This window comes from Euphorbia lathyris, chromosome 1 (genome assembly GCF_963576675.1).
Source record: "Euphorbia lathyris chromosome 1, ddEupLath1.1, whole genome shotgun sequence".
In the NCBI taxonomy this organism is placed as follows: domain Eukaryota; kingdom Viridiplantae; phylum Streptophyta; class Magnoliopsida; order Malpighiales; family Euphorbiaceae; genus Euphorbia; species Euphorbia lathyris.
The window spans coordinates 86,532,835-86,546,005 of record NC_088910.1 but is presented as its reverse complement, the minus strand read 5'-3'; positions in this window follow the sequence as shown (position 1 = coordinate 86,546,005).

The following is a 13,171-nucleotide window of genomic DNA, read 5'->3' as shown; positions in this document are numbered from 1 at the left end:
CCTCAACGGTCAAGGCATAGCTATACATCTGATTGAAATCGATAAAAGGCATATACCGCAACTCATTCTTAATATACGGCAATGTGTTACCGACTACCATTCGGATCTGATCCTGCTCAAGCGGCTTCTGCTTCATAACCGCGGCTTTAGCCCTCCATCTTTTCACAAAATCGGAAAAAGATTCCCCAGCTTGTTGCTTAGTTCTCTCTAATTCCTTTAAAGTGACCTCAAGCATGGTGTTGAAGCCATACTGAGCGATGAATGACTTCGCTAATTCCTTCCAATCCCTCTTTGTTACCATCGGCAATGCATGAAACCATGTGAGGGCAGCCCCCTCTAGGTAAGTGTTAAACAGCCCCAGGACTTGATCCTCAGTCAGGATCGTGTGCTTCATCACAGTAACATACTGATTCATGTGGGCAGTGGGATCCCCAGTTCCATCGAACTTTTTCATATCAGGGAGCCGGAATTTCAAAGGCAAAGCTGTTGCCGATAAACAATTCTTCAAGTTATAAAAGTCCTGACTCCCGGAACTTCCCCCATGTAGATCCTGCACCTCCTGCGTGATGTGTTGCTTCCACTCCTCTTCCTTAGCTTTTTCTTTCTCAAGCTGCTTCCGGATATAATCTTGATAGTCATCCTCATTCCCAAAGCGAGGTCCATCATTCACCTCATTCTCAGCGTGTTTACTACCACTTTTGTCATCTTTCATTGCCAGCTTAGCTATCTGGGCCGCTATTATTGCTAACTGCTCATTAATGTTGTTCACAGAGTTTTCCAATCCGGCCACTTTCTCATCGGTCGCAGACATACTAGCTGAAGACTGAGTATACTCGGACGAAGATGATTCCGAGGCCACAACTGCCGATTCAGAACTGTCAATCCGTAACTGGTCAAACTGCCTAACTAGCCAACTTCTCTCTCGGTACCACAATCGCTTAATGATGACGTCTGCGCGAACGGTATCCATTAGTATGTATGCATGTTTTTATATGCATGATTCGTGGTGTGTGCGTTTATTATTTACGGATATATAAGATAAGAAGAACAAACGTTAGTCTAATTACACGTATCACAACATCTCTCTTCCACCCTTATTCCTCCACACACTCGATGGTCCAAGTCTCTTTCCTAGGATTTTGGTTTGGGGCTCACATTGCGGTCCAGGGGACGCGTGATGCCGTCGATTATTGCGGAAAAATAAATCATTCACCATACAACACAGTTCGTTTTTGACGCATCAGCGTTCAGTGACTAAGAAATCGACCAAGTTGGATTGTCCTTTCGGAATAACTCATCTTTCGTCCTTTCGCGAGACGCATTAATTCGGGTTTTGACTCCCTTTGAGCGCATCTCAGTTTTTAGACGTGGTACGAGTTATTCTTCTAGTCCAATCGTTCGTTATTGTCAATGACTCGTTCCCTTTTGTTCGCGCGGGTTCGTGTCTCGATTTTTAGATTACAACGGGATCTTTTGGATCTATCGAGAGACGTAACCACGTGTTTATTTAGTGATGGAATCACTTTTGGATTTTATTTTAGGGAACGGACTCATCGCGTAACGCGTTTGTTTTTAGCGTTGAGGATCCGTTTGCTCATTTTAGCTACGTGAAAAAATGGCGAGTCTTATTTTGAGCGCACGGTGACCTTTCGGCTAGCAACAGTTCGTTGTTCTTCCCAATCCACGGGATATATCATCTTAGTGTGGTTATAGAAAATCAACGTTTCGTTGAATCGCATGCTTATTCAAAGCGAGGATATCACCGTTCTTTTTCCTTTAGGCACGACTTAAGCAAACACGTACATCGGACCATATTTCTTACAGTTTTGGTAACGGTCGAAATGATCGAGTCGTTAGTCAAAACCCGCAGTCTCGTCCATATGGCGCAATTATATGGTTTGGCTTAGTTCGGCTTCGTGATTTTAAACGGGGTATATACTCGTTCGAGGCACGTATTCAACGGCATTGGTTTATTTTCTTTAACTACTCTCGGGATTGACATATATCGTAGTTTCGGAATGATTTTGGTCGTTTAGTTCATTTTTTGCTTTTCTTTTCTTAGTCACTTCTGCGGACACGTCCATTTCTCTTAAGAACGACACGGGGCATAACGTAAAAGCTCGTCTTTTATTCGGAAGGGACGGGCTACTTGTGCGAAACTTTTCACGTTACGACAGGGTCGTTCGAAACAGAAATGTTCTTCGTTTTCGTTTCGTTATGATCTCGTTTCATCCCAATTTATTTAAAGAATGTGAATAATGGCTACTGTTAATATAGTCTTTTGAATCGAAGTATAACTATCCTCAACACCAAATCGATTCATACTAATACGTGCTTACGTAATAACGCATTTCCTGAACATGTGCCTTCGTCGGGACACAGAAAGGGACAAGGCGGGCTGCACATGTTCATTCATACGAGATGACTAAGTCGTCTTTAGTTCAAATCGTTTCGATGTTTTGGGGTAATTAGTACGCCGATTCAAGAGTATATATTAACGCATCGTTTCATTTTCTTTACATACTTTAGGATTTAGACACGTATCGTGGCGATTTTGAAAACACGAATTGATTCATTTATCACATCAAAAATGGTAACGGGTAATCCTATGGCAACTTCTAAGGCTACTATATGCTGACACGGCTGATCGCGGGACCTCACAGGACCGCACAAATTCGCCCCTAACGAATGGATGGGGACCCTTTGGCGCCTTACTGTAAGGAGGAACTTACACTAGCCTCTTTCGAGCGACGAATGGACTCTCGCTAGAGGTTTCGTGGAAATTACCCAAAAGGTTTGCAATAATGCACATGAATGCATACGAAAAGAAATAATACGATCCGTCCCCGTTAAGGGCTTAATACATGCCTTCCGGAATCAAATTTCTTGCTTCCCCATCAGAGTCGCCATTTGTTAGACGAGGTGCCGCGGCCTAATCTCCCAGGCGGACCGGAGGGTGGACACCTCATGGCGACGTAAGCGGTGATTGGCACCGAAAGCAACCAATCGTGGAATCAAGCTGCTCGGTAGGACCGGAGCTCGAAGATATGGAAGAGTCGCCACCCACGAATGGGAAAATGAACACCGATCCCTTGCGGGAGACCGGTGTGGGTTCGGGAAACTTAGGTACGAGCCGAGAAGGCTAGCTCCTTTCCGGAGAAAGGCTACTAGGCACCCCGACATCACCCTGTTATGAACCACCGGCCTCCTACTCAGCATGTTAGGCGATAACGGACTAATCGTATACTTCTTTAAGTTTAAAATTCATTTGAAACCTTTTCTTTCTCTTTTTAGAAACCGTTTTGAGCATATATTATTGAAAAGCCACTTTAGTAAAGAATCACCCATTTACATCAATTTGATATTCATACAAAGAGAGGGGGGGAAGAAAGAAGTGATTTAGTTACAACGTGATTTACATGTCGTGTTGCGTGTTAATTCTATGCTAACTTATTTCCCCAAAACGAATTTATTGTCATGGTTCGTACCTTAATCGCCGTTGGAACGATTTAGGTGCGTTTTAAAAACTCCGTTTGATGAAGTTCACCCGAATTGCCGTTGGAACGACTCGAGTGTTTGAAAGCGTTTGAGATAAAAAAACCTTTGATAAGAAAACGTGGTTAAACATACAAGTCAATTTTATTTTGTACAAATCATTTAAGAAAACGATTCAAAACTTCATTATTTACAATGAAAACGAATTTAATTACAAGGTTCGCTTAATCCGTCGTTGGAACGGACTAAGGTTTTAAAGCGTGATGTTTTGGGAAACGATTTTGAAATGTCAAGAAAACACTATTTATTTACATTAGGAACTTCTAAAAACTCATTAGTTTAAATAATTAAATTGAAAACTCTTTTTGTGATTTATTTTCCCCTTTTTCCTTAGTGGATTCTCTACTTGTTATAATTACAATAATAAACATATTTAAACCAAAATTCACTCCCAAATAAAGCCCATTTGAAACATGGACCCCTAAATGGCCCAAAAGAATAAAGAAAATAATATAAGCATATATATATACATTTTAATCCAAAAAGGAAATATGAAATAAAAGTTAATGAAAAGAGACTATATAATACATATATGAAAATACTAAATATAATACATTTATACTTTAAACATGCGAAAATAGTAAATAAAACTCCTAGATAAGAAAATAACATTTGTCACCAAAATAGTTTTATTTAATAATAACTAATGTAGCCCAAATATCCCAAAACTATATATATACATAGCTAATGTAATTTTAAATGTAAAAAATAATATGTATTTATCCACTAATATTTACTAATTATCTCCAAAATGCTCAAGTAAATAACATTTAAAATAAAATCCAATATAACTCAAATGAATGAAAAAGGAAATATATATATACATATACTTATAATAGATCAAATTAATGAAAAATAATATATAGACGTTCTCAATAACTATAGGTACCAAATATCTAAAAAATAGTTTAAAAGTATATATTACATAACTATATATATGTATACCAAGGATCAAAAACTTAAAAGTTGAGAAAGAGGGACTAAAACAACATTTTTTACATTCCAGCAGATTTACCGACGGAAAATCCGTCGGTAAACAGCAATTAGTGACAGAAATGGCAAATTACAGCAGCACTCCAATTATTTCAAGATTTATTCAAAAGCTTTAAATTAAATCTAATTCAATCGTTTTGGATTTCCGAACTACCAAAAATGGATCATAGTCAATAACGGACGTTCCTAAAACGACGTTTTTATTTTAAAACGTTATTTGGAAATTCTTTAAATTACAACTTATAATTACAACGTCTTTAATACCCGAACTACCTTTTTATCGGATCACGGTTCGTATTGGGATATCAAAACGAGGTTTTTTATTTTAAAACAAAACCAAATTTATTCCGGATTCTATTAGCCACAATCTTAGTAATAGCTTTATACAAAACATTACAAAGACTGATGGGTCTCATCTGGAGGAAGGAGGAAGGCTTAACAACCTTAGGAATCAAGACAATGAGGGTTTTATTAACCGACCTGATATCGTTAGAGCCACCAAAAACACCTAACACAAAACTGTATATGCCCTCCTTAACAGTATCCCAGTGTTTATGATAGAAACTAGCGGGGATACCATCAATCCCAGGAGCCTTAGTGGACCCTATGCTAGAGAAGGCCAGATCAATCTCTTTAAGGTCAATAGGATGGAAAGCATCTTTAATAGCCTCCTCCCCCAAACGAGGAAAGGAAATACCAGAGTGGGCACTCTCCAAGTCCACAGCTTCCTCTCTAAACAGGTCCTTGTAGAAATCAAGGGCTGAGCGACGAATGTCTTCCTCCTTAAAAATCCACTCGCCACTAGCGTCCTTGATAGCATCAATCCTATTCCTCTGTCTCCTAATGATCGTAGAGAGATGAAAAAACCTGGTATTCCGATCCCCGTCTTGAATCCAGGCCTTCCTAGACTTCTGGAACCAAAGAAGCTCTTCCTGTCTAAGCACAGCTTCCAACTCGTTCTGGAGAGCTCTAAGGTGACCATTTAAGATATGGTCGAAACGAGCCTCCAAGCAATGCTGAACGCCTTCCATCCTCCTCAAGAGTTTATTCTTCCTCCTGATAATATGGCCAAAGATGTCTTTATTCCAAACAACCACCTTCCTTCTGAATTCCTCAGCAGCGAGGAGAACATCAGAGTGGGGATGCCAATTGGTTTTCACGAAATTCCTAAAGTCGGGATGAGAATCCCAAGCCACAAGATATCTAAAGGGTCTGTTACCTTTCAGCCGGTTACCTTTGACCAAATTAATGAGGATAGGGCAATGGTCAGAGTGACGGAAGGGGAGATTCAGCACCTTGACCTCAGGAAACCTACAGATAGCCGCAACATTAGCATACACCTTATCCAACCTCACAAACAAGCTATTTCTTTTCCAGGTAAATTTGTGGCCAGCAGCACCCAGGTCTGAAAGCCCACACAGATCCATACTACGCTTGTGGTTAAGGCACCGGTTCACATAATGATTACCCCCTCCTCTCTGATCACTTAAAAGGGCAATATCATTAAAATCCACGGCCACCAACCAAGCCTCCACCATGTTAGAGCTAATAGAATGAAGGATCTCCCACAACCTTGTACGATTAGAAAGAACAGGATCGGCATAAACAAAGGTAATAAAGAAATGTTTATTACCAGGGTAGCACACCTTACTATGAATGAACTGACAGTCCATACTAACAATATCAATATTAACAAGACCTGGCTTCCAAAAGAGCCAAATCCCCCCAGCCCGGCCAGTAGCCTCCGATCTGACACAATTCCAATTCTTAAACTTTCTAACCACCTCGTCTGCTTTGGCTCCACTGACCTTGGTCTCTAGAAGAACAAAACAGGAGGGGTTAAACTGTTTAATAAGATCATTAACATAAATGCGGGTTGCCTTGCTCGCCGCACCTCTAACATTCCAAACAAAGAAATCCATCAGAAAGGAAGACTACTAACACAAGCCCAAACCCTAGATCAGGTATTTATTCGGGGCTCCTGAGAGCCTAGAGGAAGTCCCAGAAGGTCCCCTTTTAGCCCAAGAGTCTAACCCATTAAGGTTCTTCTTAGGTTTCACTTTAAGTTTCTTCATGTTCATCTTACTCACTCCTATAGCTTTTCCAATAGGAGCATCCATAGGAGGATTCAGAGAAACAGCCTTACTACTCGACCCTTCCCCTGTAGAAAGGTGAGACTGGGAGCTCCCTTTATCCTTAGCATCAGAGACAAAGAGGGGATTAATAGATTTACCCCGACTAGAAACAGGCTCGACCGATTCCAGACCAGGCATGCTCAAATCAATCTGTTCATTGGAAGGGTCCGATTCCCGACCTTCCTCCAGGGACAAGACACCGAACCTAGACCCCGAGCCAGAAGCTGAGACCACACCAGCCTCACTCCTCTTCTTGATATCCGGGGGTCTGACCTTGATCTCAGGGGCAATCTGGAGCGTAGTCATCTTCCGACTAATATCTGGCGGATGAATAGAACTAACATTAGCACTTGGCTTCCTTCTCACTGACCTCTTGGCCAGCATCCATGGCCCAAAACTCCTTTCTTCCCCCTGACTTTTCTCAGCTCCACCTATGATAGGTTGCATCAACTCATCCGCCTCCTTCCTCTTCTTAGGACATCCCTCAAATGTATGGCCAAACATACCACATTCAAAACAGATATTATGTATACCTTCATATTCAATATGAAAAACCTTATTCTGAATACAGAATTGAGAAAGAAGAGGCTTAGCAAGATCAATATCAATACAGACCCTGGCAAACTTGCCTCTTACTGCCCCAATGGTAGTCTTATCGACATGGTGGACCTTACCAACCAGGCTACCAATCTTGTTCAGGAATCTATCACTATAGTATTCAAGAGGAATGCCTACGAACCTAACCCCAAGTAAGGATTCTGTTAACAGAGCAGTCATGGGGGTCAAAATTTGGGACCCAAGGTCTCAGAGCCAAAACATGATTGGAGATAATATACGGTCCACCATTGACCACCGCATTGTAATCCTCAGCCCTTGTGAATCTAATGACATAATAGTCATTATCAAGGTCAGTGATGGTAACCTTCCCTTTCTTAGCCCATTGAGCCTGAATCCTCTGGGCAAAGTAGTTGAAATTGATTCTTTTCCTCAAAACAGTGACAATTAATGCCAATTTCCACTTGGATCTCATGACCCGCTTGTCTTCTGAGGAAAGACGGATCCTAGGACACAAAGGGTTCTCAGGCTGACCATCCTCAGAATCGGAATCGGAGAGAAAATCCCCATCATCGTTCTCAAAAGTATCCTCCTCCATCATGGGTTCCTCCTCCACCACCCCTAACAACTTATCCCTCCAGGAGGGAGCTCCCCCATCCTTTTGATAACCTTGGGCATGCTGGCCCTGAGTAACCCGAGTGCCTGGGGATGAAACACCTTCCATAGTTTGTCCCGGAAGTAAAAGACTTAAGTCCCCCGGCACAAATGCCTGCACGGCTTGCGCGGCCTGCGCGGCCTGCGTGGCCTGCGCGGCAAGCACGGCCTGCGCGGCCAGCGCGGCCTGCGCAAGCCGCAAAGAATACCCTGCTTGCGCGGTCGGCACTCCCAGAGCACCAAGCACAGGACGCGTCCCCCCCATCACAACGTTCTGCTCAACCCCACGGTCCACAGCCGAAAACATCGGACCTTCTCCTTCCCCAACGCCAGACGCGGCAGCCGCAGAACCCTCCCTTCCTTGATCCAGTAATCCTTTAGTTATCCTTTAGTAATCCTTCAAAAAAAATTAATATTTTTTAGCAAATAACCACTAATAAAAATAAAAAACGAAAAAATGCAATTTTGGTTCTTCTTCAAAAAAAAAAAAATAGCTTATTTATTATTTTTAATATTAAAAAGGAAAAAGAAGAGAAGATTTGGGTTTACTACTATCTTTGTCCCTATAAGAATATAAATAAACATTTAAGTAAAATAACATACATACAAACAAATAAAATATTAAAGATATTAAAAGGAAAAAGTAAAACTAATAATGAAAAATAATAGAAAACCTAAGGCTTTGTTCTTTATCGCTGAAAAAAACTGAACTGAACTGACCTGACCTGAACTGAACTGAACTGAACTGAACTGGATGCTACTGAATACTGAACTGAATTGAACTGAACTGAACTGAATTTAACTGAATGCTACTGAACTTAACTGAATTATACCGAACTTAATCGAACTTAACAATAATGATGATATTAGACTTTAAAATAATTTTAATGATAATATTGGACATTAATAAACTTATAATAATAATAATAGTTCTAATAAATTTAATAATATCAATAATAAATAAATATATTATTAAAGATAAAACTAAATTGAATATCAAATAAAAGCTCGGGTTGATAAAATTGGCTCGATAAAAGCCTATGAAATTAAATAAAAATGAATCTAATTTAAATTAAAAATACAAATTACATACAAACACAAATTTACATATAATTTAAAGCCTATGAAATTAAATACAAATTTTCATATGAATATAAACTCTTAACTTTTTATTCTAATTAAGGGTTAAAGTGCAAACATAACGTTTTGGGTCAGGAGTAATTTTACCCCTAACGTCTAAAATAATGCAATTTTATTCCTAACATTGATAAATTCGGTAAATTTTAGAAATAATTCATAATATGAATGCAATTCTAATTTTTAAATATGGATGCATACTTTAGTTTTAATTTTTTTATTAAACGATATATACTTTAAATTTTTTTTTTTGGTAGAAACAGGAAAGAAAAAACAAACAAACACCGAAATAAAAAGCTAACCTGGGATCAGCCTAGGAAAGCTAACCCCAGCTCTGTCCTCTAAAAGGAGAGAAGAAAGATAGATAGGAGGATCAGAAAGGGTGGTAACACCTAACATCCCCTCGTGCCCAGCTGCCGCCAAGCGGTCTGCAATCCGATTTTGTTCTCTGTAGATGTGGCTGAACTCTAAGGACTCAAAGGAGGAGCCAAGACTTCTTATTGCTCTGATAAGGTTCTGGCTACTAAGACAAATAGCATGATTATTAGAGATCATACTAATAGCTTCCAAATTATCAGACTCCACAGCAAGCCTTTTAATACCCAGATTTCTGGCAAGCTTTAATAACCCTGACTTTCCTAATTTCATAAACGAACTCAACTGTCTCGAGTGAAGGAACTAATGCCAGCTTCTTGTACTCTTCGTGATAGTTAGCCCGCCCCTCTGAGTTCGAGTTGAGGAGTGAGCTCTAGTCCCTTTAAGAGATAGGGGTGATTCTTTTGACAGAAGTACGAGTGGAACGCTTTCATGGCTTTATGGCTTTTTTCCTCTTTTGATTTCCGCTTTAACTAGCGGAAATTTGTTTTGATCAACTAGGTTTATTTTCTGGTTGCCTTACTCATTTAGGGCTTAGTCTGACTTTTTCATCATGAAATTGCATAGAGTCATGTGCGAATCTCCAGCAAGTTCGGATTCAAACATGACCGTTGGACTAGAGACTGCCTCTTACTGAGCCTTTCAAACTAGGTGGTTCTGGTTTACATGTGCTAAAAGTTAGGACTAGTGAGTAGTTCTACTAAAACGGTTTCAAAGTATTAAAGCCTTACCGGCCTGCCTTGCCTGATGGAGACTACTTCATAGGGATCGATCCTTTTGAAGGGAATACTGCTTTATTATTAGGGAAGGATGACTTTCATTATGACTACATGGCTTTTAAGCCGAATGGATGTTGCAAAACGCAGTGATACGGGAACTCTTTTTATTAAGCTCCGAACGAACGAGAATGGTTGGTTCAACAAGCTGACCGCCTATTCCTTTCCTAAATCGACATTTCCTACCCCTTTTTTCTTCAAAATTCCTCTAGAAATCTTTGAAGTCATCGGTCTAAAAGACTTCCCAATGCATAATAAACTATCATTTCTCGACTTTTATCTAATTTATAGATAATGATAAAGTATAAATAATAATAATAATATATAATAATAATAAATAATGATAAATTATAGATAAATAATAATAATTATTATTATAATATAATAAATAATGATAAATTACTGAATACTGAAACTGAATGCTGAAACTGGATGCTGAAACTGAATAATGAAACTGAATGTTGAACTGAATTGAACTGAACTGAACTGAATTGAACTGAACTGATGCGAACCCACGAGGAACAATGCCTCGAAAACCCGACAACTAGATTTGATTCCTAGGAAAGCTAACGAATCAGGATCGAACAGAAAAGAACCCTTACAAAACTAGGTTGTAAAGACCCAATCCCAGTCTCCAACAATTAAGGATTTAATCCCGAATTGTTCAAAGTAGTGCCCCAAAGAACACAAGAGAAACCACTCACAACTCTTTAAGAGTAATATTTTTATTAAGATGAAACTTGTGTCTTACATATGAAAAAGCTCACCTTTAAATAGGTAAAGCAAATACAAACAATGACTTGAATTGCCCTTACATATCTTTGATAACAATAATAATACAAGGGCATTTAAGTACTTTATTTAGTCAAACCATTAAGACAAAGAAAATCAATACATATAATTTGACAATAATGCAAATGAGAAAACAAGACTCAATTCTCATGGAATTGATTAGGTTCACATTGTGTTGAAATTGTGATTTTGACCATTGAAATAATTAAATCAATTCATATTGAATTGATTTTATTTTCCCAATAAATCCAAATGGTTAAAATTCACATGGTGGTTTTTTTTGACTCAATTTCACCGCTTGTTTTGTCTAGTCCATGTTCGGTTTCTTTGATGTGTTCGCTTTCCGAATAACCCGAGAGGTATGAAAAAGTTATAGCTTCTTGAATTCCACCTGTGTCAATTTGGTCCGACATATCTAACATTTGCACCACATACGTTTGGAGCTCCTCTTCAAACTGCTTAGCACGTGCTCGAGTAACAGGTCCATCTGGTAGACGTATTCGCTCCATATGAGAATCCGGATTTTCAACCCGGGTTATATCATTCCCTCCCTCCTCAGAAGGATTCGACCTCGAATCAGAATCTGCATCATAAAAAGATAAATCAGTAACATTAAAAGTAGCTGATACATTATACTCACCAAGTAAATCAATTTTGTAAGCGTTGTCATTAACGCGCTCCAAAACTCGAAAAGGACCATCGCCTCGGGGTTGAAGCTTATTTTTACGAAGTCCGGGAAATCTCTCTTTTCGAAAATGCACCCACACCAAATCACCAGGTGCAAACACAACCTGTTTACGATGTTGGTTTACTTTAGAAGCAACCCGTCTATTTTTTTCTTCAATGTGCTTGTGAACCTTCTCATGAATCGATTGCACTAATTCTGCTTTCTTAACGCCATCTGTACTAGACCTAGCATCCACAGGTAAAGGGAGTAAATCCATAGGAGTAAGAGGGTTAAGACCATAAACAACTTCAAATGGTGAAAACAAAGTAGATGAGTGAATACTGCGATTACATGCAAATTCTACCATAGGTAAACACTCTTCCAAATTCTTAAGATTTTTCCCAACCACAGTACGTAAAATTTGACCAAGAGTTCGATTAACGACCTCGGTTTGTCCATCCGTTTGAGGATGACAAGCAGTAGAATACAAAAGCTTAGTACCCAATCGACTCCACAAAACACGCCAAAAATGACTTAAAAATTTAGCATCTCAGTCGGATACTATAGTTTTTGGTATTCCGTGCAACTTTACGACCTCTCGAAAGAAAAGGTCAGCAACATTGGTGGCATCATCGGTTTTATTGCATGCAATGAAATGTGCCATTTTGCTAAACCTATCAACCACAACAAAAATGGAATCACGACCTTTCTTTGCCCTAGGTAACCCAACAATAAAGTCCATAGAAATATCTACCCAGGGTTCCGTAGGCACGGGTAACGGGGTATAGAGACCTTGGGACAAAATCTTAGACTTAGCCTTTTTACAAGCGATGCACCTAGAACAAAGTCTATTGACATCCCTACGCATCTTTGGCCAAAAGAAATGTTCATGCAAAATATCTAAAGTCTTACGAACCCCAAAATGTCCCATCAGTCCACCATCGTGGGCTTCCCGGACAAGCAATTCTCGATATGAACATTGTGGCACACATAGTCTATTTTCACGAAATAAAAAGCCATCAAGTAAATAGAATTTGTCCACCGCAGACTTACCGCATGCAAGGTACATATCACCAAAATCAACATCACCATTATACAATTCCTTAAGATGTGTAAATCCCAAGAGCTTAGTATTCAAGGAACTTAAAAGAATATACCTGCGCGATAGTGCATCAGCCACCACATTTTCTTTACCTTGCTTGTATTGAATAGTATATGGAAAAGTCTCAATGAACTCCATCCACCGGGCATGTCGTCTATTCAACTTACCTTGTCCCTTGAGGTGTTTTAGGGATTCATGATCAGAGTGAATAACAAACTCCTTGGGCCAAAGGTAATGCTGCCATGTTTCCAACGCCCTCACTAGAGCGTATAACTCTTTGTCATAGGTGGGGTAATTAAGTGAAGCCCCACTCAACTTCTCACTAAAGAAAGCAATTGGTCTTTTATCCTGCATCAAAATAGCACCAATACTTATGCCGGAGGCATCACATTCAATCTCAAATGCTTTCTCAAAGTTAGGTAATGCAAGT